Raw genomic sequence first — 25,035 nt, 5'->3', positions numbered from 1 at the left:
GGTTTATATACTTTTTGCTGGGCCACAGTGGATTTGTACCAAGTCAAGTGTATTCCTTAACCCAGTCTTCCCTAGGGCCACTGTTGAGATGGGGTCAGGGGTGCTGCTAGGAGTGGACAGAAAGGAGAGTCAACTGGAGGAATGGAAGCTCTGCCTGCAACCTCATTAGGATCGATCTTTACTCATCTAGCACTTTGGTCATTGAGATTGATGCCTCCCCTAACTTAAAATACTTATGGGAACCAGGACCTCTCAGGGTGCGTTAAGCAGGCGGAGCTTCTACCCCGCAGTGATTTGCAATTTCCTTGTTGTGAGCAGTGGCAGCATTGTTAGTTCAGAGAGCTGGGCTTTGCCCTTTGGGGAGGTCGTGGGGCTTTTTGCTCCCAAGAGGTGGCTATTACCTTCCTCATGGGGAGTTTTTTTCTAAACAGGAAGTGGTGCATGAACAATTTTACCATGTCCTCCTTTAGTCTTGAGGATTAAAAATCTTAAGTTATTTGAATCGTTAGGCTGTCGGAAGAAAAAAGTCAACTAAGATGGCCATTCTGTCTACAGGGTAAAAACAATCAGAGTGATTTACTGGGCACATTTAGCACTCATTTCCCTTGCAGGAAGCTTGGGACCCCCTGGAGGGATAAAGGATGAATATTTATTGGAGCCTAATAACGGTGGAAAACCTAATTTTGTATTTTTTTCTGTGAAAGAAAAAGGGTGATATTTATATATTTCCCTCAGGAATTTCTGTCTCAATATGATTTTTGCTCTACATATTCATAATCTACCCTGGTAATATTGTATGCTAAATACTTATCAATGCAGCAAGATCTGGCTATATTGCTTCATCGTTAATTGAGGAATATAAAATGCAGTCAGGCCTCTAATCAGTATTAACAGAGCACCTACCATGCCCCAAGCACTGGACTAGGCACTGAGGGATATAAAAATGAATAAAATTTAGTTATGCCACACAAGAATTACATAATTCTGCTAGATAAACAGAAATGTGTACAGTTAATCACATATGTATACTACTTGAATATAAAAGTCAGGCTTGCCATGGCCAGGAGAAGGTTTAAAGGGTTACATAGGAAGTATTGACATGTTTCTACCCAAAGGGGGGATATCTTTTATTTCATATAGATTTAGAAAGTGATTCATCTCACCAAAAGGAAGAGATTAACTAATCCAGGCTACAGAATAGGACTGGCAAAGACCCCAAAGGCTTATGAAAATGAACAACTTGGATTAGCTTGGTTCTTCATTCTTGAGCTGCCTTTGAGAATATGGATGAAAACATGGGTCCTCTCCTAGAAAAATGCACATATATACCCAGTTTTGCATGTAATTTCAGGGATTCATGGGCCACTTGAAACTTCAACATGGACTGTCTAGAGCACCAAATTTAGATAAGCAGACAAAAGAGCCAACAAGGACATTCTAGTAAACGTCAATATTTGGAAGTAATGAGGCATTTAGAGGAAGTCAAGCAGAGAAGAGCCATTGAAAGAAACTATGGCATTGTCAGAATTGAGTTGGACTGTGGGGGCTATTTATCCAGGGCAGCTGTCTGGGTCATCAGGCATCACCAGTTGGTAAAATATCCATGTAAATGCAATAAAATGGATGTATTAGTCTGTTCTCAGGCTGATAATAAAGACATACCCGGGACCGGGTAATTTACAAAGGAAAGAGGATTAATGGACTCACAGTTCCACATGGCTGAGGAGGCCTCACAATCATGGCGGAAGGCAAGAAGAAGCAAGTCATGTCTTACATGGAAGGCAGCAGGCAAAGAGAGAAATGAGAGCCAAGTGAAAGGGGTTTCCCCTTATAAAACCATCAGATTTCATGAGATCTATTCACTACCACAGGAACAGCATGGGGGAAACCTCCCCCATGATTCAATTATATTCTGCCAAGTCCCTCCCATAACATGTGGGAGTTATGGGAGCTATAATTCAAGATGAGATTTTCTCCATTGATGCAGCCGAACTGTATCAATGGAGAAAAATGTATTTACCAAAAATCCCTCTAGAGGGGCTTACCGTACATAACTGAATGGAATACTTGGATAGCCCACTTAGGAAAGCAATGATACCTCTAAAGGACATACTCTCTAATAACATAGTCATCAAACTGCCGTCCTAGAAAAACAGGTCAGATTAACTAGTTGGCTTTTGTTTTGCTCAGTAGACTCTGTAGGTTTGGGGCCAAAGCTGAACTGCTTGGGGTAGGGCTGGGGTAGTGGAAGCTGGGAGGCTTTTTTGCCTTCAATCCTATATAGTCAGTACTTACCTCCCTCTCTCTATCATCATCACCACCATCACTATGGTCATTATCAACATCATCACTAACACTTGTTCTACTCCAGGCACTGTCTAAACACTACACAGACTAACAGTGAATGCTCACAACTCTCCTATGATGTAGACATTATGATATCAATTTTATAGGTGAGCAAGAATGGAAGAGATGAAATTGAAACCCAGGGAGTCTAAATCTAGAGCCCTCTTTCCTAGCCACAACACAATACTGATAACATTCAAATAAAACAGTTTTGTTTTGTTTTGTTTTTTGAGATGGAGTCTCACATTGTCACTGGGGCTGGAATGCAATGGCGTGATCTTGGCTCACTACAACCTCCACAATCGTGGGTTCCCACGATTCTCCTGCCTCAGGCTCCCGAGTAACTGGGATTGCAGGTGCACACCACCACACCTGGCTAATTGTTTGTATTTTTAGTAGAGATGGGGTTTCAATATGTTGGCCAGATTGGTCTCGAACTCCTGACCTTGTGATCCACCTGCCTTGGCCTCCCAAAGTGCTGGGATTACAGGCATGAGCCACCATGTCTAGCCAATAAAACAGTTTTAAAGGACAGAAAACTTTGGGACTTCCCAGGTTGCCCATATGCCTTGGTTTGAACCTGTATGTTGTAGACCTTCCTTGAGTCAGAGAAGATGGAGGAGAAACAAAATAGCATTGTGTCCTTGAAGCCAAAGGACAAAAAGGAAAGAGTGATAACTTTCTCAAGTTTTTAGAGACGTGACCTAGGGTGAGGACTGAAAAGTAATTGTTGGCATAAGTCGTGGGCTTGGCATAAGTCGTGGGCTTGGCGAGGACAGTTCCTATAGAGTGATGAGGGTGCAGATTGCAAAGGGTTGAGGAGCAAATGAGAAGTGGAGAGGAATCATTGAGTAGATACTACTTTTTCAAATTATTTAGACAAGAGAACAGAAAACAAATTTACTTTGGGATGAGGAACTTCAAATTAAACCCCCCTACCGGCCGGCCATGGTGGCTCACACCTACCTGTAATCCCTATAAAGCACATTGGGAGGCTGAGGTGGGACGATTGCTTGAAGCCAGGAGTTCAAGGCTGCAGTAAGCTATGGTTGTGCCACTGCACTCTAGCTTGGGTGGCAGAGTGAGACATCACCTCTAAAAAAAATGAATGAATGAATTAATTAATTTAATTTAATAAACCTCCCTGCTCTGCTCTTTTGTAGGAGAACATTTGCGGCACTCCTATTAAAAACTAGGCACAAAGTTTCTTATCATCATCTCACTTAATTTTCACAATAGACTCATTAGGGTTACCTCCCACATTTTACAGATGAAAATACAGAGGCTCAAAGGGATTGAGTCACACAGCCAAGAAAGCGGCAGAAGCCAACTCTGAACTCAGGATGGTCTGGCTCTGAAATTCCTGACATTTCACTTAATTAAAAGAAAGGAAGACTGCACATATTGATAAACTGAGGTGAAAGAGTTAGAACCAAAGGAGACACTGGGGTTATGGGATGCAACGGAGAAAGAAAATAACTGATAGGGCAAGGCACACTAATGATTGCCTTTCTACTGGGTCCTTCCTTTAGCTATTGCATCTCCTAAATTTAATAAAAGTCTGTTGACTACTCAAGCTACAGTTTCATTTCTCTACTCCTCTTTAGAGCAAAACTTCTGAGAAGAGTTGCCCAAACTTGCGGTCTCCCTCCACTTCCTCTTGCCCTATTGTCCCCCGAACACACTCCAAAGCAGGCTTTTTCACCTCCATGCTACCTGGAAACTGCTCTTGTTAAGGCCACCAGCAATCTCTCAATTTTCACATGCAGAGGTTGATTTAAGAATCAACTTTACCTTGCTTGGCCAGCCACAGTATTTAACACAGTTGACCACAGTTCATTCCCTTCTGCGGGAGGTACTTTCCTCACTTAACTTTGGAGACACTACCTAATCTTGATTCCTGCCACCCTATCACAGTCCTCCATGCTGGCTTGTCTTTTCTCTCTCTCCCAGGCCTCAACATTGAGGGACCACAGAGTGCAGCAGGCAGATCTCTTCTCTTCTGTATCTATATTCACTGTCCTAGGGGAGCTCATGCAGTCTCATAGTTTAAATACACAATCTATCAGTATATGCTGATTACTCTCAAATGTATACACCTAGCCTGGAACTCCTTGAACTTCAAATTTGTATAGCCAATGCTTAACTGACATCCCCACTTGAATAGTTAATAGTCTTCTTAAAATAACATGTCCTAAATCTTGATTTTTCTTCCCAAAAGTAACTTCTCTCCAAGACTTTAAGAAACAGCAACTCCATGTTCTCAATGGCTCAAGCCAAAAATATACAAAGCATCTTTGATTCCTTCCATTCACATCGCACATCCAAGAGCTAATCCAAGAGCAAATGCTATAATATCTAACTCTAAAATAATCCTTTATTAGACCGCTTCTCACTAATTTATTGCTACATCTTCAGTTGAAGCCAGCATTACCCTTCCTATGGACTTAACCTCCTAACTGGGCACTCTGGCTCCACATTTACCTCTCTTACCATCTTCTTTATTCAGCAACCAAAGCATTCATTATAAAACTGAAGTTAGATCATATTTTTCCTTTGCTCAACCCTCCAAGTGCTTCTCACAGCACTCAGAAATCTGCAGTCCTTACTAAAGTGTCCAAAGCCATGCTTAAGTTTGTCCCAACTACCTCTTATACTTTATCTTCTACTTCTTTACCCCACCATCTCACTCACCAGCCCCTCGCTGTCCCTCAAATTTGCCAACAATTTTCCTACCTCTGCCCCTCCTGCCCCTCTGCCCCTAGAAGTCACTCAGTTCATTTACGGTTCTGGCCACACCATAGAAAACAGCAGCCCCAGTCACTCTCTCACTCCTTACATGGTTTTACTCTCCTTCTTGCATTTATCATCACCTGATGTATCACATATTTATTTACTAGTCGGTGCCTTTTCTGTCTTCCTCCACTAGACTATAAGTCCTTGTGAACTGCTGTATTGTCTGCCTATTACAATGCCTAACACAGAGCAGATAATTAGTAAGTATTTGTGCAATGTCTAAATAAAAGGAAGCAGAAGAATGGGTTCCAGAACCCAAGTGAAGAAGTTGGCCTCAGAAAGTCGAAGGCACAGCTCTTCTGTTTGCAGAATAAGAAACGAGGTAGAGATGGGCCTTAATTTGGTAAGTTTCATGATAGTTGGAAGTCGGTCAGTTTCATACTTTATAACTTGTAATTGGGAAGACATGGTGGTAAAGCCAGGTGATTCATTGGGAATGAGGAGAGATGAGATTAAAAAGGCATGTAAGGAAAGAAGTAAAGATTAGTAATGGCCATCATGGCAATTAGGGATAGATAAAAAGATTGCTGAACAGCTATAGTTCTGGTGGCCCAGAAATATCTATATCAATGCCTGGAATTATATATCTGGATCCTAAGATAGATGGAGGCTTAAAACTTCAAGTATGGAAATCATTGGCATATAGGTGGTGGTGGAAACTGGGAGCTGGAACTAAATCAGAAGGTTTGTTTGTTTATTTGTTTGTTTATTTATTTATTTATTTTATTTTATTTTATTTTATTTTGAGTCGTGCTCTACCGACCAGGCTGGAGTACAGTGGCGCAATCTTGGCTCACTGCAACCTCCACCTCCCCAGTTCAAGCAATTCTCCTGTCTCAGCCTCCTAAGTAACTGGGACTACAGACACATGCCACCACATCTGGCTAATTTTTGTATTTTTAGTAGAGACTGGGTTTCACCATGTTGGTCAGGCTGGTCTCAAACTCCTGACCTCGGGTGATCCACCCAGCTCAGCCTCCCAAAGTGCTGGGATAACAAGCATGAGCCACCACACCCAGCCTAAATCAGAGGGTTTAGAATGAATAAAAAGCATGCCAGGAATAGACCCAAAGAACAACTGTCAATGTCCAACGCGTATGAAAGATGCAAAGTTGCTGAAAAGACTGAGAAGGAACAAGCTGAGCAGTGGGAGGTGAACCAGGTGAGAGGGAGTAGGGAAATCTACGGAGGAGAGAGTTTCAAAAAGAAGAGAGAGGTCAGCCATGTCCAGTGCTGAAAAGAGGTCAAAAAGAAGAACCAATTATCCCAATTGGTTACTAAAGAATTATGGGTTTGGCAACTATTGTGCTACCAGATGTTTACTGATTTTAGTGCATTAAAACAATGCTTAGTTTACTTATTAAACTACTAGTCAGTAGTTTTTCAAGCTGGTTGCATATTAGAATCCACCAGTGAGCTTTTAAAATACCAATGCCTGAATCTTCTCCCCAAATAATTATAGCAAAATATCTGAGAGTTGGGGCACAGGCATTAGTTTATTATAAAAGCCCCCAGAGGATGGTAATGTGGAAATTCTGTGCAAGGGGGAGCTGGGCTTTCTACAGTAACACATGGGGAACCTCTATGCCTGGTACATTCTGGGCAATCCTAGCCCACCCAAAAAGATTATAAACCAGGGCAGAGGACAGAAAACCTTGGACCCGGAGATAATGGGAACAATCTGTTGAGATGCTGGTGGGCCTTTCCTACGTACCTGTATTAGTCTGTTTTCACACTGCTATGAAGAAATGCCTGAGACTGGGTAATTTACAAAGGAAAGAGATCTAATTGACTCACAGTTCTACATGGCTGGAGAGGTTTCAGGAAACTTTCAAGCACGGCAGAAGGCAAAGGGAAAGCAGACACCTTCTTCACAAGGCAGCAAGAGAGAGACTGAAGGAAGGAGGAGCTGCCAAACACTTAAAACCATCAGTTCTCGTGAGAACTCCCTCACTATCAGGAGAACAGGATGGGGGAACCACCCCCATGTTCCAACCACCTTCCATCACATCCCTACCTCCAAACATAGGAATTACAATTCAAGATGAGATTTGGGTGGGGACACAGAGCCAAACCATATTAGCACCTAAGCCTGGGGATGTGACGGCCACTCTCTCTGCCAGGTACCTGCTACTGACTTGCTTCCTTGGTTTGGTAGATCATTAAAATAAAGATCCTAGTTGACTCACTTATAAATAATAATAGTAATTGCATCTATTACTGCATTTGTACCAAGCATTTTCTGAGTGTTACATGCATTAACTCATTTAGTATGAATGATACTTCTATGGAGTAGGTATAGTTTCTAAACCTATTTCATAGGATAAATAAATTGAAGCTCACAAAGTGACTTGCCCAAGGTCATGAATCTAGAAGAAAGTGGAGCTGGGATACTTGTCCAGTTCCAGTTCACTTCACAACAAAAGATCTGATCCGTGTCTATGTTACACCGGTTCCCTTCCACCATGAGGGTTGGAATCCTCAACCTGCCTGAGTGCCTGCCCTGCAGCCTCCAAGGAGGGCTGCTCTCTCAGCTCCACTTCCCCAGAGTCTGGACACTTCCTTCCAAGACTCATGCACAGCTGCCCGAGATCCAGTGTTGATATGAAATTATTTCGTTGGCATTTGAGGTAGAGATTTGTCTTTTACCTTTACCCTTTGATGCACAGTAACTTCTGCTAAAAGGACTGAGAATTACTGAAATCCTAGTAAAAATGAGAACTGATCCTTAAAACTCCATGTAAGCAGAACATAAAATTCTACAACAAAGATGTAAAATTGTCATTTCCATGGCTTCAACAATTAGCTCTCAGAAAAGAGCACTTCAGAGAAACAAGTTAAGTAGAAATACATGAACTAACCAAATCAGCTTTTATTATTGACATTGTACTTCAATATGGCATTACTTACTACAGAGCAGGTGGTCCGTTTTGTGTTTTTCATGGATTAGGTCATGGGTCCTTTCTGCCACAAATGCTTTCAGGTGTTTGCCGTACTTCTCCATCTAAGCATTAATCACAAAGGGAAAGTACTTCATAGGAACACGTTGCTCCCTGTGAATTAATTTCTGACTCTTTGAAAGCTCCTAGAAGGTAGGGGAATTTCAGTAGGGAGCTACTGGGCTTGTAATTATTACCTGCTTGGGATCTAATAACCAAGCCAGCTGAGTGCTCCCTGTGAGGGAGTGCACCACTGAGCCTTACCCTGAATGCTATGGCAAATCCATACCTGAACAAGTGAGCCTCAATCAGCTACTTGTGTACAGTTCATGAAGAAGGCTTACCAGGGGCGTCATCATGTCTGCCACACTATCTTTGTTGGGATTTATTTTGTTTAAAGATTCTTTATTTGCTGAAACACAGGTCTTTGGAATGAGCTGTTTTTCCTGTACCCCCTAATAAAGTGCAGCGATTAAAAGTAGCAATCAAACATTGATTTGTCAATATTATAAATAGAGTTGCAGAATCGAACAATTTGTAAATCATCTAGTCCCAGGTTTCTCTGCCTCTTTTGACCTTTGTCCCACAGCCAAGAAAATTTGGTTGAGCTTTACTTTCAGTCGCTTGAACTCCAAAATCAGTATGTACAATTTTTGTTCATTTTACAAATACAAAATTTGATGATAAAATCCAGTGTGCTTTTTCAGATCACATATGATGCATGCTCTTATGGGGGACTGTTCCCAATTCTGATATGCTACTTGTGTCTGCCCCTCGGACTCACTGAGTAGTAACCATTTTTTTTATTTTAAAGTTAAGAAAACTGGCCAGGAGCAGTGGCTCCCATCTGTAATCCCAACACTTTGGGAGACCAAGGCAGGAGGATTGCTTGAACTCAGGAGTTTGAGACCAGCCTGAGCAACATAGTGAGACCCTGTCTCTACAAAACAATTTTAAAGATTAACTGGGCATGATGGTGCACACCTGTGATCCCAGCTACTCTGGAGACTGAAGTAGAAGGATCGCTTGAACCTGGGAGGTCAAGGCTGTTGTGAGCCGTGATCAGGCCACTGCATTCCAGCCTGGGTGACAGACAGAGACCCTGTCTCAAAAAATATAAAAATAAACAAAGATGAGAAAACCAAGGCCCAGAGATGCTAGAATGCCACAGGCCTGGGATTTGAGCTCAGGAGGGCAATTAATGCCATGGCCAGAGCTAGATTAAAAAGCTTTGTAAGGCCAAGGGGGGAAGATTGCTTGAGCTCAGGAGTTCAAGACCAGGCTGGGTAACATGGTGAGACCCTGTCTCCACCAAAAATACAAAAATTAGCTTGGCATCATGGCACACACCTGTGGTCCCAGCTACTTAGAAGGCTGAGGTGGGAGCATTGCTTGTGGCCAGGAGGCAGAGGTTGCAGTGAACCAAGTTTGCACCACTGTACTCCAGGCAGGGTGACAGAGTGAGACCTCACCTCCACAAAAAAAAAAAAAAAAAAAAAGGCTTTGTAACACTACTGGCTGGTCCTTTCCACTCTACCACTCTCCCTTTCAAAGTTACAATTCTCATTTTATGTTTTAGTAAATTAATTCCTGTCAATTAGACAAATTATAATAAGCCTATATGAGTGTCTAAATCTCCAAGCAACAGGTGTTACGGCACTACAGCTGTGTGTGCGATGGTGCATGCTGCATATGTGAACGTGCTTGCTTTGTTTCATCACGTGTCTTTTTGTCATCATGCTCTGATGGCACCACAGCTCTCTGGGAATGCTGGGCTCACATCTCAGGATTTTGCCATGGCTCCTCTCTCTGCTCTTTCTGTAAACATTCTCCCTGAGAAGGTTACATCTTCATCTACATCTGCATTATAACCCTACAGTGCTGGTTCCCAAATTTCTCCCTCCATCTGAGCCTCTACCCCAAGCTCCTAAGACATATTCCGATTGCCTACTGAATCATCTGCACCTGGAGGTAGATTCCAAAAAGCCAGAAAGACACCGAGAAATTGTTACTTAAGGCAACAGCTTACTCCTGTTGACATATCTCTTTCCAAGACATAACCATGAGCTTGTGGTTAGACAATGGGATGGCTTCTGAGTCAGCACCCATCAAATAATCTTTCCCTCCTTACCTCCTGCCCTCTGCATACTCTGAGGGGCAAGGACAGTGACTCTCAGGCTTCCCTGTGATCAGCTCCTCAAGAGGAAAACATAAGGAATGTTCTTCAGAAAAACGCTCTTCTTTCTAAGGGAGGGGAGAAAAGAAATGAAGAAAAATAGAAATAACATAGCATTCAAAATAATTAAAACAGAACCATGTGCTCAACTACTCTACAGCAAAAATATAATTTGACCCTTCTGAAAGCTACTCTCACCTTCACTGATTTATTAATTCATTCAACTAATATTTATTGAGTACCTACCTTGTGCCAACTATGTTCTGGGCACTTGGGCTACAGCAAGGAGCAAAGAATGTATAGTCTGTGGAGAAGATAGCGATCGACCAAACATATGTAATTCAACAGTTGGTGATAAGACAATGGAAGAAGAGAACATAGGCAAGTGAGTCTGTATCAATGTTGGACCATGGAATCTAAGCCAGGTTCAGAAAAGGAGGCATGGGAGGGGTGAGAGGCAGTCAAGTCAATGGGTTGGATGTCCCAGCCTGATCCATTGGTGGAACTGGGAAACTAAAGGGAATTTGCTAGAAAAATAGGAGCAGGAAGCCAAAGAGTGAAATGTTGACATTGAAATTGTGAAGAAGATCCAATGATGGGTAATGAAACTGTCTCGCTGTTATACAGAATGAGTAGCTGAGGCAAAATGAAGGAAAAGACCACGGCAGAAGATGGGGTCGAAGAACTGATGGGCCAGATATTGGACACATCGTCCTTTGGGATATTGACATCACCCAAAATCATAATGGAAGAAGTGTTGGAGAAAGAGGAACGGGGAGCTAAGGGCTGAATTTATATCCTTCCACCAGAGAACTAAATGAGAATGAGAGAGTGAGCTGGAGTCTTAAACAGGTCTCTTAATCTCAGTTGCCTTGTCTGAAAATAAAATGGCACAAATAATCTATAAGGTGACACCTAGATGCCCCCAAAGCGACAAGCTAAGATGGTTGATTCAACCCCTGAGTCTCCTCCTGACAGGAAAAAAAAAGGGGGGGGTTCAAATTAGCAAGTGGATCCATTTATCTGTTAAACAGCACTTAGAATTACACTGCAAATTAGGCCTGCTCATATGAAATCCACTCTAGAGCCTTTTCTAAGTGCCTTAATTAACCAAGACAGAAAGAAAAGTCCATTCTGCCACCCATTTGTGTCTCCTTCTTTCCACTGTGTCATCCCCACCATTTAAGAGGTAACAGCGCTCCTTTCTGATTAACTGTGGCTTCCACAACCTGTCATTTACGAATCTCCACCAAAAGGCCCCTCCTAGACATCAGGTATTCCACGGGCTCCCCAGCACAGACTGACGGCTTCTAACAACACTGGTCAGTCCCTTACTCCCCACACACATACTCGGCTCCTCCTGTGGAGGACAGGGTGCAGTCAGCCTAGTCCCTGACGTAGACTAGTTCCATCTATGCTTATTGCTCTGTATAGAAATGACCTCACTCTTCTGCATTTGTCTGAGAGAGTGCTCTTTCAGATACAAACAACAAATGGTGACTTCATGAAGAATGGTAAGTTTTTCATTGGTTTTGTTTTGGGTCTCTGTGGAACTACACTTAGATTGCAACTACAAGGTTATTGTTGAAAATTAATTTACTTAAACATACATTGCAGCTGGTGGTAACCAGATGATTGGGGGAAATTGGAACAGTGTATGAACCCAAATAATGTCATAATTGGCATAAAGTGAATTCTCCGTTACAGTCAAAATGTCATGATTTTTCTGATCTGAAAGTTGAGGCAGATTTTTCTTTTCTTTCTTTCTTTTTTTAATTTTTATTTTATTTTTGAGATGAATTTTGCTCTTGTTGCCCAGGCTGGAGTGCAGTGGTGCGATCTCGGCTCACTGCAATCTTCAGCTCCTGGGTTCAAGCGATTCTTCTGCCTCAGCCTCCCAAGTAGCTGGGATTACACGCATGTGCCACCACGCTCAGCTAATTTTGTATTTTTTAGTAGTGACAGGGTTTCACCATGTTGGCCAGGCTGGTCACAAACTCCTGACCTCAGATGATCCACCTGCCTCGGCCTCCCAAAGTGCTGGGATTACAGACCTGAGCCACCGCACCCGGCCAGATTTTTCTTATTATATACTTTCATCTCTCCTTCTGTTCCTCTTTGCATTTATTTAAAAGCAGTAAGATCAGACCAGCCTGGGCAACAGGGGGAGACCCTGTCTCCACAAAAAAAAGAATCAGCCAAGCACAGTGTTATGTGCCTGTAGTCCTAGCATTTCAGAAGACTGAGGTGGAAGGATGGCTTGAGTCCAGGAGGTTGAGGCTGCAGTGAGCCACAATCACGCCACTACACTCCAGCCTGGGTGACAGAGCTAGACACTGTCTCAAAAATAAAAATAAAAATAAAGCAGCAAGATCAATTAATAATGTTAGCTTGTGCTGGTTGACATTCCCACACCTCTTAATTTATCTGTTAAATGGCAATTAGAAGCACACGAAATTATTGGTTAACATACACAATTCCCAAGGGTTTACATTTCAAATAATGCAGTGAAAAACAATTTCAAAGAACCAGGCCCTACCTCACTCACCCCGTATTTCTCTTATAAACAACAGCTTTATGACAGTTTTGATCTGTGTTGAAAATGTGTATATTTCTGACCCATAAGAATTTATAAATCTGGAGGTAAATTTCTTTAAACAAATAAACAAAACCTAGCAGAATAATTTTTTGGAAGACTCACATCCTGGGGAACAAAATCCATGCTCAAAATCATTATGATAGGAATGTGGTCAATTGAAACAAATCCCAGAGGATCCCCATGTTCCGGATGGAGCCAGAGTATTTTTAGTTACGGTCTCCTTCAACTCAATATACCTAAATTTGGATAGGGGAAACTCACCCTAATAGCCAGAAGACTTTACAGTATGAGACGTTTTCAAACCAAAAGCATATGCTATTCCAAATGTATACTAAAATATGTATTATGTCTATCTATGCATACATCCATGTATGTATGCATATACAGATACAGACATATATCTTATTCTTTCTTAAACATATATGAACAAATCAGACACAAAATAATTCTCTGGCTAGGGCAGGGCACACTGTTCACAGTTGAACAACTGAGAAACGGACTCCTTGATGGTTCACTTGAAAATGTGTTTAATAGAGTCTTACTGAGACTGGGTCACTTGATGTGGCAATCTCCAACAACATGACAGCAGCTGCAAAAAGACACACAGCTCATTTTGATGTAAAATCTCTCATCCAGAACAAATTAAAAATCCACATCTTCCACCTCCTGTGAAAGCAGAGCCACTGTTGGTAGAGACAGTAAAGATACGGCCTAGGTGAGCTTGGCGATACCCACACTTCTGAATTCTGCCAGGTCATAATTATCCAAAAAGAAAGGGCAAATATTTCTTCCAAATAAATCAGATTCACCTGTACACATGTCACATTTAAAAATAAATTTAGCCGGGTGCAGTGGCTCACACCTGTAATCCCAGCACTCTGGGAGGCCGAGGCAGGCGGATTACAAGGTCAGGAGATCGAGACCATCCTGGCTAACAGAATGAAACCCCCTCTCTACTAAAAAATACAAAAAATTAGCCGGGGGTGGTGGCAGGTGCCTGTAGTCCCAGCTACTCAGGAGGCTGAGGCAGAAGAACGGTGTGAACCTGGGAGGCGAAGCTTGCAGTGAGCCGAGATCACGCCACTGCACTCCAGCCTGGGGGACAGAGTGAGACTCCATCTCAAAAAAAATAAAAATAAAAGTAAAATAAAATAAAAATAAATGTAGTTGTCCATAAACTTGTCTATATTATAGACTAGAAGCTATTCATTATGACATTTACATTACTAACATCCACTAGACTATGGATATCAGCCTGAACTCTTTTGTTTGTTAGTTATACTCATAAGAGATAATGTTAAAAATAACTTTTCCCAAGTACCCATGTGTCTGTTGATGTTCATTGTGGTGTTATATAATCACATGTGGGTATTTCCTTCTAGTACTTCTAAAGTTTCATTTTTTTAATATTGAAAGTATAAAGCTGTCCCAAATTTATTCTGGTGAAGGGACCTGATGTTATTTTTGCCAAATGGTCAGACAGTTGTCCTGAACCCTTTATTTAAAAAATCTGTCTTTTCCTCACTTATTTGAGATTTCGTTTTTTATCAAATACTAAATTATCAGATACATTTCGGGATTACCTATTTTTTTGTTTGTTTGTTTTTAGTTTTTAGTTTTTTGTCTTTTTTTGGAGATGAAGTCTTGCTCAGCAGCCTCAGCTGGAGTGCAGTGGCGCGATCTTGGCTCACCACAGCCTCCGCCTCCCAGGTTCAAGCCATTCTCCTGCCTCAGCCTCCCTAGTAGCTGGGATTATGGGCATGCACCACCACACCTGGCTAATTTTTGTATTTTGAGTAGAGACAGAGTTTCACCATGTTGGCCAGGCTGGTCTTGGACTCCTGATCTCAAGTGATCCACCCACCTCAGCCTCCCAAAGTGTGGGATTACAGGTGTGAGCCACCACACCCAGCCGGGATTACCTATTCTTATCTCTATCTTTCTGTCTATCCTGCTGATAGTATCATACTAATTTTTTAACTTTTCATTGAAGTTTATATTAAAAAGTGCACAAAGCATAAGTGTACCACCTGATGAATTTTTATAAACTGAATACACTATGACACCAGCTCCCAGATGCCAGCCCCCCAGAGCCCTCCTCAAGCTCCATCCCAGTCACCACACAGCACACAAACATATACAGGGTAACCACTATATTCACTTCCAACAACTGAGGTTAGTTTTGCCTGTATTTGTCCTTTATATAATGGAATTGTGCGGCAATATCAAGCTATTTTAATTATTTTCCAGTCCTTTCCCAACTTTCTCATGGTTATTCTCATATATCTTGTCTTGACAATGTGAACTTTATCTGTGCCCTCTGCTCCTGGAAGACAGTGACAGAACCTATAACATGGTCCCAAATCCACTTCCAACTTTTCCACTTTTTAAAATATGTGTTTGTTTCGTGCATTTGATTGGTTTGGTTTTATGGCAATGGCAGAAAGAAGGATACAAAGCAAGTCACAGTTTGACTCCTTTCATTGATGTCCAGTCTTCTGAGAGTTGTCATCCAACTGGAAAAAGGGTTCTTAGCAACCAAGCTGGGAAGCCACTGGCTCTGGTGCCTCTCAAGCACCCATCAAGTCTTGAAGCATCATGGCCCTGACATTCACACCTTTTTCACCAGATGTTAGCAGAGGTAGCTGAGAAGTAATTCCCATTCCTAAATGGTGGGTGGGGAGGTTGTTTCCTCTGTCAAAAAAGCCTCACCAGAGTTTACAGGCTCAGTGTCCCCAGCCTCATCAGGGTCCTCTCACACATCCCCATTCCCAGTTGCTGGGTCCCATTCTTTTCCAATCAATGCCCTCACTTTAACAGTAGACACCTGGTGAGACTGTGCATGCATGCACCTTTCATTGCAGGTCAGCCACTTACATGATAAGAACTTGTGTGTGATTTTCCACAGTTTCAGCCCTTTGTCTACAAGAGATAAGACTGTCACTCAGGACAACCTTAGAAAACTTGAGGCTCAGTATGTGCTTCTGGGGCCGGGAGTTACAATCCCTGAGCTCAACAGTTTCTTTCATTACTTTGTCAAGCGAACTTAGGAACCACCAACCAACTTCATTACATTCCTTGGTTCTCCACATATAGTCAAAGGTACTATGTATAGAGTCACTAATCTTCTTGCCTCTCAAGAGCAGTGAATCAGGAGTATCAAATGCATTTATTCTGCATAACTCTCTAAAGAGTTCACACCGAAGACTATCAGTGTTTTCTATACTATTAGAAGTAGAGTCCTCAGCATTTTCAGGTCTAATCAGCTTAAGCAGCCAACTCCAGAAACCCCAAAACCAACTAAAGAAATCCATCCTTAAAATTCTGTTCCTATAGAACCACTCCTGGTACCAAAACCTGTATTAGTCAGGGTTCTCTAGAGGGACAAACTAATATGATATATGTATATATGACAGGGAGTTTATTAGGAGAATTGACTCACGTGATCACCGGTGAAGTCCCACAATAGGCTGTCTGCAAGCTGAGGAGCGAGGAAGCCAGTCCAGGTCCCAGAACCTCAAAAGTAAGGAAGTCGACACTGCAGCCTTCAGTCTATGGCCGAAGGCCCAAGAGCCCCTGACAAATCACTGGTGTAAGTCCATGAGTCCAAAAGCTGAAGAACTTGGAGTCTGATGGTTGAGGGCAGGAAGCATCCAGCACAGGAGAAAGATGAAGGCCGGAAGACTCAGCAAGTCAGCTCCTTCCACCTTTTTCTATCTGCTTTTCTTTCTGAACTTTTAAAATATTGCTACAAAAGAGAATATTTTTAATTCACCTGCTAAGTGTTCAACATGAATAATTATAATGCTAAGTTGTATATGTAATATTTTCTCCACTTATAGACAACAAAGAGCTTCTAAGCGTCCATCTCTAAGATTCCCACATTCAACCCAGTAGAGTCACACTAAGTCTACTCATCTCTCCCTTAAAAGATTACAATTTCATTCTGCCCATTTAATTTTTCCCTGGGACAATAGACAAAAATGAAAATTAAACCTTTTTTTAATAAGAACACACATTCTAATTTTCCAGTCTTCTACTTTTTCTTCAGTCTTGTCTAATAACCTGAGATTATGTCTCCAAGAGATCAAAATTGATGTTATACCATAACTAACCAGTTTGTGCTCAGAGATACTTTTATTATCTTGCAGTAGGGAATAATAACCTTACATTTATCATGCTTAGCCAATCTTGTATGAATTCCCAAAGAGTTAATGAGCACTATACTGTTACACTTCTGAGTCTCTGCTCAGGAAGTTCTTTCTGTTCTGAGTGCCACAGCAGATTGGATAGGATGGCTTTGACCTGGTTTTGAATCCCCACTCTGCCACTCATCACTGTGTAACCTACGGATTCCTATGTGATAGAGGTTAAAACAGTATATGCCCTGCAAGTTTCCTATATGGATTACATAAGGTCATGATATAGAGCACTTAGCAAAGTGCCTGGCATGCTCAGTACATGCTCAATAATTGTTAGCTATTTTCATTATTATCATTTCTATCATTTCCTTAGCTACCCTACTCATCTCTAGCACCCAGAGGTTGCCTCCCTCTTAGCACTTACCACCCTGGTCTTCACTGGCTTACTCCTCTGGTTCCATCTGTTCCCCAAGGGAAGAACCAGTCTTATTTGAGGTTTTTTGTTGTTGTTGTTTGTTTCTAGTGCCCAGAACTATGCCTTGCTCATAGTAAGTCTTCATCAAGTATAATTAAAGAAAGAAGGGACAATGAGAGGAGGAAAAAATGAAGAGACGAAGAGCTATCTGTACACATCTCCTGGAGCAGAAGGTTCACAATCCAACATGAAGTAAGTTTCTGGGGCCAGATGCATCTGTTTCAGGCACAGTTGGTATGAACCACAACATGCATTGAAATCTTATTTTCTATACAATTGCAAACCAAAGTTTACCATTAAAGAAAAGAAACACATTTTTCATCAGGATGTACAACCTCATTAAACTGGAAAGCACCACAAGTATCGTCATCATCATCATTGACCTAAATGTCTTTGTGATTTAGGTCCATGTGAAGTCCATGAAGGATGACAATCTCAGAACTGACCAAGTAAAGAAAGTGGAATCATAATCACCTAAGATTTGACTAAATAAAAAGCGTGTGCCTAACTAAACTTAGATCTAAAGGTAATGCATGAGGGAAGGGAGAAGATAATGTGAAAAAACTAATCCATTTTCATTCAAAGAGCACTGCCCAAATCCAAACATAATTCATAGAACTCCAGATTATCTGCATGATTGCATTTTAAGAAGATTACTGTGACAATCCCGGTCTGCCCACCAATCTCCTCTTGGACTTAATCTTTATCCATCACTGACCTATTTCTGTTTTTGTCTTACCTTTTTTATTATAAAAGATTTCAGGCCAGGCACAGTGGCTCACACCTGTAATCCCAACACTTTGGGAGGTCAGGGCAGGTGGATCACCTGAGGTCAGGAGTTCAAGACCAGCCTGGCCAACATGGTGAAACCCCATCTCTACTAAAAATATAAAAATTAGCTGGCCATGGTGACACGCGCCTGTAATCCCAGCTACTTGAGAGGCTGAGGCAGGAGAATCATCTGAACCTGGGAAGCAGAGGCTGCAGTGAGCCAAGATTGTGCCACTGCACTCCAGTGTGGGCAACAAGAGTGAAACTCCATCTCAAAAACAAACAAACAAAATAAGATTTCAAACATATGTAAACCCATGTACACATCACCCAGATTCAACAATGACCAAATTCTATCATTTGTGTTCCACCTATATTCTCCCCACCAGTTGGCATGTTTTGTTTTGCTGGAGAATTTCAAAGTAAATTTCAAGCACCCTATTCTATTGCCTGTAAACAACTTTAGTCTATGCCCAACAAATGTACATGTTCAATGCCAAGACCACTACTGCACAACCCCAGTGAGCGCCATTCACACTGGTCTTCGTGCAGTGCACAGCCTAAGCAGCCATATATGGCAACCATGTACAACACTTGCCACAGAAGAGGAGCCTGCAAGCTTTTTCTTTAAAGGTCAGATGATAAATATTTTAGGCTTTGTGGGCCATACAGTCTCTGTAGCAACTACTCAAATCTGCTATTGTAGCACAAAAGCAGCCACAGACAATACATAAACAAATGAACATAGCTCTGTTCCAATAAAATTTTATTTACCAAAACAAGCTGCAGAATTAAAAACAAACAAACAAAAAATACAGGCTGTGGGTTGTAATTTGCTGACACCCCCACCCCTCCCCAGCACTGGCCTTTTGTATAGTTCCATAAATGATAACTATTGTCAAAACCGAACAGACCATATTTAAAAAGTAATTCTGGAAGGAAACATTCTGTTGCTAGGAAAGCATGTATACCAATATGATGCTTTTCCCTTTGCCTGAAATTTTACAAACCCAGCAACCATCAATCACATAGTTAGTAGATTTTAGCTTCCCACGGTACATTTTGCACTGATGAAGATAGGCCATTCCTTATGCAACATCCAGGCAAAGAAAACCTGGACATGCCAAAGGACTCCATGTGAGCTGAGAACAGGACTCGGGCCTCCAATGTTCTTAGAAAGGTCATACTTTAATAAATTCCAGAACAAAAATAATAAACTTTTGCAACAAAAACAAAGCTCCCTACATCTTTTAGGAGGAACTGATGTATCATAAATAATTGACTTCTCAATGGTGCACCCACAACAAATACGAATAGAAAAAAGGAAAAGAAGGAGTTAGAAGAGGAAATTAAGAAAAAGAAAAAGAACAAGGAGAAGGAAGAGAGAAGCGTAGTATCACGCACATGTATTTTTAGAAAGTCTTTGAATTCAATTTTCTTAGAGTTCTATTAGGCTTCACCTCATTTGCTTCCTGAAACTGAAAGTGTTTCTAAAAGGAAAGTGTCATCCAGAAGAGTAGCGAACAGGATCCAAGTCTGCCTGCCTTACATCCCCACAGCTACCACCAAAGCACCTTATCTGGAACGTTCTAGTGCCAATCCCAATTCAAGGCAGAAGGAGTTTAAGACCTCCAGCCTAATTCTGTTGGACTCAGTGAGGCTTACCCCCACCTTCTGGGCTACCCTCAATTTTGTGCCCACATAAATTCTGGCTTGACCTGCTGGCCTGGCTTGACCTCCTGGCCTGTTCTCCACTTGTATCCCAGAGTCCAGGTAATCAAATCTCTGTAGCTGATCTCATTTGAGAAGAGGAAGGAAATGCCAGTCAAAACCACAGTGAGATGTAATCTCACCCCAGTTAGAATGACTACTGTCAAAAAAAAGAGAGAGGAAATGTCTACCCTTCCCCAGCTCACCTCCAGTAGGAAATCTTCCAAAGCCCATTTCCCATCCCCAGTCTGGGCTAGATGCCACTCCTGTGCACCTGACATACCCCTAGGAACTCTATCCCTGTTCTGTAACTGCTTATTTGCCTTCCCCAATGGACCAAGACATTCTTGAAGGCAGAAAATCTTTCTCATTTATTTTTATTAACTACAGTGTCCAGCACAGTGTTTGTTAGATAAATTAATTAGACCTACTGCTCGTCTTGTCAGGACTATTTGCTGTTGCCTATAGCTATGCCAAACAGAATGTTCTAAACAGAATGTTCTACTTAGCCAGGTCTCCTCTGGGCACCAGTTGGGGGAGAGGGACCTCATTCAAAATCCTATTCCCTCTAGTCCTCCTGCCTAGGTATAACAACTTGCCCATCCATGCCCCAAGATATAACACAAGATATTGCATTCACTTCCAGGATAATTCATTCCAAGATAATGCATTCACATGGCAATGAGCCTTAGGAACGTTGATCAAAGAAGGGCTTAGTTGTAGGATTTCACTGGTTGTGACTCCTACCACTCAAATGTCTGGCTCTTACCAAAAACCCCAGTTGAGAGAGTTGTCATCATTGAGCAGAACATCCATCAAGCTTCCCTTTGGGCAGTATTCCATCACAATAACCACATCTGGCAGTGCAATACAGCCTCCAGTGAATCTGCAAATGTTTGGATGATCTAATTCTCTAGAAAAACCAGTACAGATCAGAAAGGATTTCTCTGGGACGTGATCTCCTAATTCCCACTTTAAAATCCGACCTAGTTTTTCTGACCACATAAAGAAACAAATATCCCCCTGGATTTAGTGTCGTGCAAAAATAAAGCTTGCAAATCCACCCACTGTGATGCAGGGTAAAGCATTTAGAAAAAAACATAATCGTCATCAAAATTCATTCTGGGCCAGAACTTTACATTCGATATCTGTAATTTGTGCAACAACCCTGACTGGTGGCTATAACTGTCCTCACTCTAAATGAGGACACCAAGGCTCAGAGAAGTGACGTAACTTAGCCAAAGTCCCCCCGATAGGTAATGGAGCTAGATCCTAAACCTGACTCGGCCTAATTCCCAAATTCATTCATGGTGTTTTTCAAACATTGCCATACTGCATTCCAATATAAAATACAAATACAAAAGGAAGAGTTCTCACACTGGGAAAAGTTTCATTTTCTTCACAAATAATATTGCTTCAGAAACAAAAGGCAATTTTCACAAGCCAAGTAGTCACAGACTTTTCAGTCTCTCCACGCCAACCTCTCATATGTTTGTTTTTCTTTAAGTTGGATTCCCCCAACCCCCACCCCAGGGAGGGAGTAGGCTCCCTAAACCCCAGGCTTGCAGCTGGCATTTCAGCATGGTCATTACTACATCTGCACCATCAGCACAGAGGCACAGGTGTTGCCTTGCATAAACCAGAGATTGCTTTGCAGATTATCCATGAGGTGCTTTCCAGTCGTAACATTTTTCTCCAATCAAAATTCTACCATCCTTCGTGCAAGTACACAGGCAGTGGGGGCGGGGGGAAATATCCACCATAGTTTCAGCTTAAGTTTGCTTCCCCAGTCATCACATCTCGAATTACATCGTAAGATATTCTCCAAGGGACAGCACAATAGCAGTACTTTCCAGAACTGATGCCAGGGAGGGGAGGAACGTTTATCCTTGTAGTAAGTCCCAACTGGTAGATGAAGGGCACTTTCCCCACTCTTCGGAGTGGAATTCTCTGGTCTCTCCTACCCCTTACTAACTTCCCACTAAGGAAAAGGATCATCAATGAGTGGGAGTTCACACTCACTGTGTCACCATTACTGGTGGGCGGCATCACTGTGGTAAAGACCATCTCTTCCGTTACTGCTCCCACATGGTAAGCACCCCTGGGCAGTCCCTCCTCGGTAGGAAGAGCTGCCGTTCTTCTTGTTCTACCTACGACTGGGATGCGTGAGGTAGGCCCGTGGTCCTGGTGTGTAGGTGGTCAGATAAGTGACTTTATGTCTGCTCTGCAGGCCAAGCTACTCACGTGCCCACTCGCTTGTCTGGCTGAGCATGTGAGTCTAATGATTCGGATGTGGGCTCAGTGGTGGAAGCACACACTTCAGCATCTGGCTCTCCAATCCAGCTTTTAGCAGAGTTTGCTTTGTGTATCAGGGACTTGTCCTGATACTCCTGATACTCAGGACAAGTGTTACTTTCTTCTCTTACTATTATTCCTTATGCGTTCCTCCCATTGGTCAGAAGCAGAAAGGGAAGAAGAGATGAATAGCAACCTGAACATCTAACAACTGAGAGCTCTTGGAAACCAGGCTCTGAAAATATTCTCTATTAACATTAGAATGGCACCAAGTCAAGGGAACATGAGGAAACCCCTCCCAACTGCAGGATGAGATGTCTGAAATACCTGAAGTAGGGCATATTAAGAGAACAATTATCTGTGACAAGTTTTATCATCTATAATATGTGTTTTATATACTCATCAAGCCAAAGATGCTTGTTTGCTGAACCCGGTGAATCACAGAGACTTTTGCAAATGTGAAGAAATAGTATGTAGCTGCAGGATACTGCAGGCTCCTTTGCTAGCTGGAAGATTAGTTGCTGTATCTTTGCAAAACCCCAAACTTCAACCCAACCCATTCTCTCCTAACCAAGATAAACTGCCGTCAACCCAGCATCTGCCTCTTCCATTCCCTACCCATTTCTGTTTAGAGAAGAAGGAAGTGAAAACTGATATTAATATATTGCTGCATGAGGTTTTTGGAATAAGAGAGGAGGAAACAGGCCTACTTCCCTCCTCTCTGCCCTCTCCTGAATCTAAAGCCAGCCTGATGCAATAGGGAAGAGTGGTGGGAGCTGAAAGAAGCTGAATCTCGGTGGGGAAGTGCAATTGTGATTTCCTGTGATAAGTAAGTTTTTGGCATAACCTGTGCACAAAATAAGGCCTTAGACTGTAAGAAAATAATTACTTTTTCTAATAAAAGCCATTGTACTTTTGCTGCAATCAACTTTCAAGTTCTCTAAACATTTGTGATATTAATTCTAACAAGCTGTAATGCTTTGGCCATCACTAGTCTTCTTGTTCTCAAGAAGAACCTCTATTTATCCTTTGCCATGATGGGTCAAATATAAAATAAAATATAATACAAGTCAATGAAAAGCAAGGAAAACTATTAGCTTTGTACTTGTGTACCAACTCTGAGAGATGATAGGAGACGACTGAAGCACTGTGTTGGGAAGGATTCTGAGGCCAGATCTGTACTCAGAGGAAAGGTACTAATATTAGAAAGGTCCATGGGCATGAGCAATGCACACATTGTCCATCCCTGAAAGATTCAGAGTCTTATTCTTGAGTCCAAAAGGCCAATTCACAAGGACATCAGTATGGAAGGTTGGTGTTGCAATAATGAATATCAAGATTTGGAGTTTGGACCAACTGCAAGCTCAGTATGAGCCAGCAACATGAGGGCATTGCCAGAGATGGCAGCATGGGTGGAGGCATGTTGTCCAAGGCTGGGAGGTATGCTTTGCTCTGTACTGGCAGGACTGTGGCAGGAGTGTTGGGTTTCATTCCAGATGCATGCTTGGAGAGAAATGTTAGTCAACAGGCTGGAGAGCGGTACACTCGATAAAGGGCTTGGAATCTATGTTTCATGGAGAAAAACAAGGATGTTCAAACTGAGGAGAAAACTTTCAGGCAATCCAGATACCCACCCTTCTTGGTAATGCCTGTTGCCCCCAAGGTGAGCTGCCCAGGTTCTTAGCGACCACTAACTTATCTAATGAGGTAACCCCCATGAGGTCTCCAGTGCATTTACCTGCCTGCCACTATCCTGGTGGGCCTGCTGCACCCAGATGTCAAGCTGGTAGGCTGGGATCAATTAGCAATTGTAATTAAAACTGAATGGTATTAACCACATAATAGTGAGATGTTCTTGTTTAATTTCCTGAAGTTAAAAGACTATAATGTTCTGACAGAAGACAATAAATATTTCAAAAACTCCTAAATTTGGCTATGCATCTGAGTTTCATCCAAATAATTGTTCACCAAGCCATTGTTACCAAATAAAAATGCATTGGCCCACATACATAGGTTAACAATCTTAATAAATAATCTTGTGGCCCACTACCAAAAGACGTGAATGCCCCTGCTGACTTTAAAAGTTTAAAAAATAGATAGCTGATGACTGCCCAACAATGTGAATGTGCTTAACACCACTGAACTGTAGACTTAAAAACAACGAAAATGGTAAATGTTATGTATATTTTACCACAAAAAAAAATGTTCAGGCCAGGAACAATAACTCATATCTGAATCCCAGCACTTTGGGAGGCCAGGGCAGGAGGACTACTTGAGGCCAGGAACTCGAGACCAGCCTGGGCAATATAGTGACACCTTGACTCTAACTTAGAAAAATAAACAAAGTTTTTAAAAATAGCACAGTGCAGTGGTAAGAGTACAGGCTTTTGGGTCAAGTAGAGAGGTACTCAAATTATGACTGGGCTACTTATCGGCTCTGTGACCTCAAGCAAGTTGCTGAACCTGTCTGAATCCATTTCTTTATCTGCAGAATGGGAGTAATAATGCCTACGAATCTAATTAGGTGGGTAGCCAGAAGTAAGGAATACAACTGATACATAGAAAGCATCCAGTAGGTAACATAGCAGCCGAGGATAGATTAGACTCAGCATAAAGACCAGTGGGGAGAAGTTACAGGAAGACCTACTAGCGTTCATGATAAGGAAAACTTGCTACCTTAGAGCAGTCTTACAATAGAAGAGGCACCTCTACAGAAAGACCATCGCACTGCAAAACCATAGCCCCACAAACCACAGCAACGGACAAACAATGACCCAAGAAGCAGA

The 25,035-nt window shown here is 42.0% G+C and overlaps 2 long non-coding RNA genes across 2 annotated transcripts in view; both read right to left on the bottom strand.

The window, feature by feature from the left end:
* Window positions 1-3,441, bottom strand: part of LOC135967420 (uncharacterized) — an 83,138-nt gene extending 79,697 nt beyond the window's left edge. The window contains exon 1 of the long non-coding RNA XR_010581539.1: window positions 3,313-3,441. This is a non-coding gene — a long non-coding RNA (uncharacterized lncRNA). The remainder of the gene's footprint in view (window positions 1-3,312) is intronic.
* Window positions 3,442-7,990: 4,549 nt separating this feature from the next.
* LOC123569146 (uncharacterized) lies at window positions 7,991-17,789 on the bottom strand. Its single transcript, XR_006692701.2, has 3 exons — window positions 16,299-17,789; window positions 10,213-10,325; window positions 7,991-8,146 (listed from the first exon to the last, which is right to left on the bottom strand). It is a non-coding gene; the product is annotated as an uncharacterized lncRNA (long non-coding RNA).
* Between the last annotated feature and the right edge of the window lie 7,246 nt (window positions 17,790-25,035).

This window comes from Macaca fascicularis, chromosome 15 (genome assembly GCF_037993035.2).
Source record: "Macaca fascicularis isolate 582-1 chromosome 15, T2T-MFA8v1.1".
NCBI classification, from domain to species: Eukaryota; Metazoa; Chordata; class Mammalia; order Primates; family Cercopithecidae; genus Macaca; species Macaca fascicularis.
The sequence above is the reverse complement of the archived record's forward strand: the minus strand, read 5'-3'. Positions and strand labels throughout refer to the sequence as shown.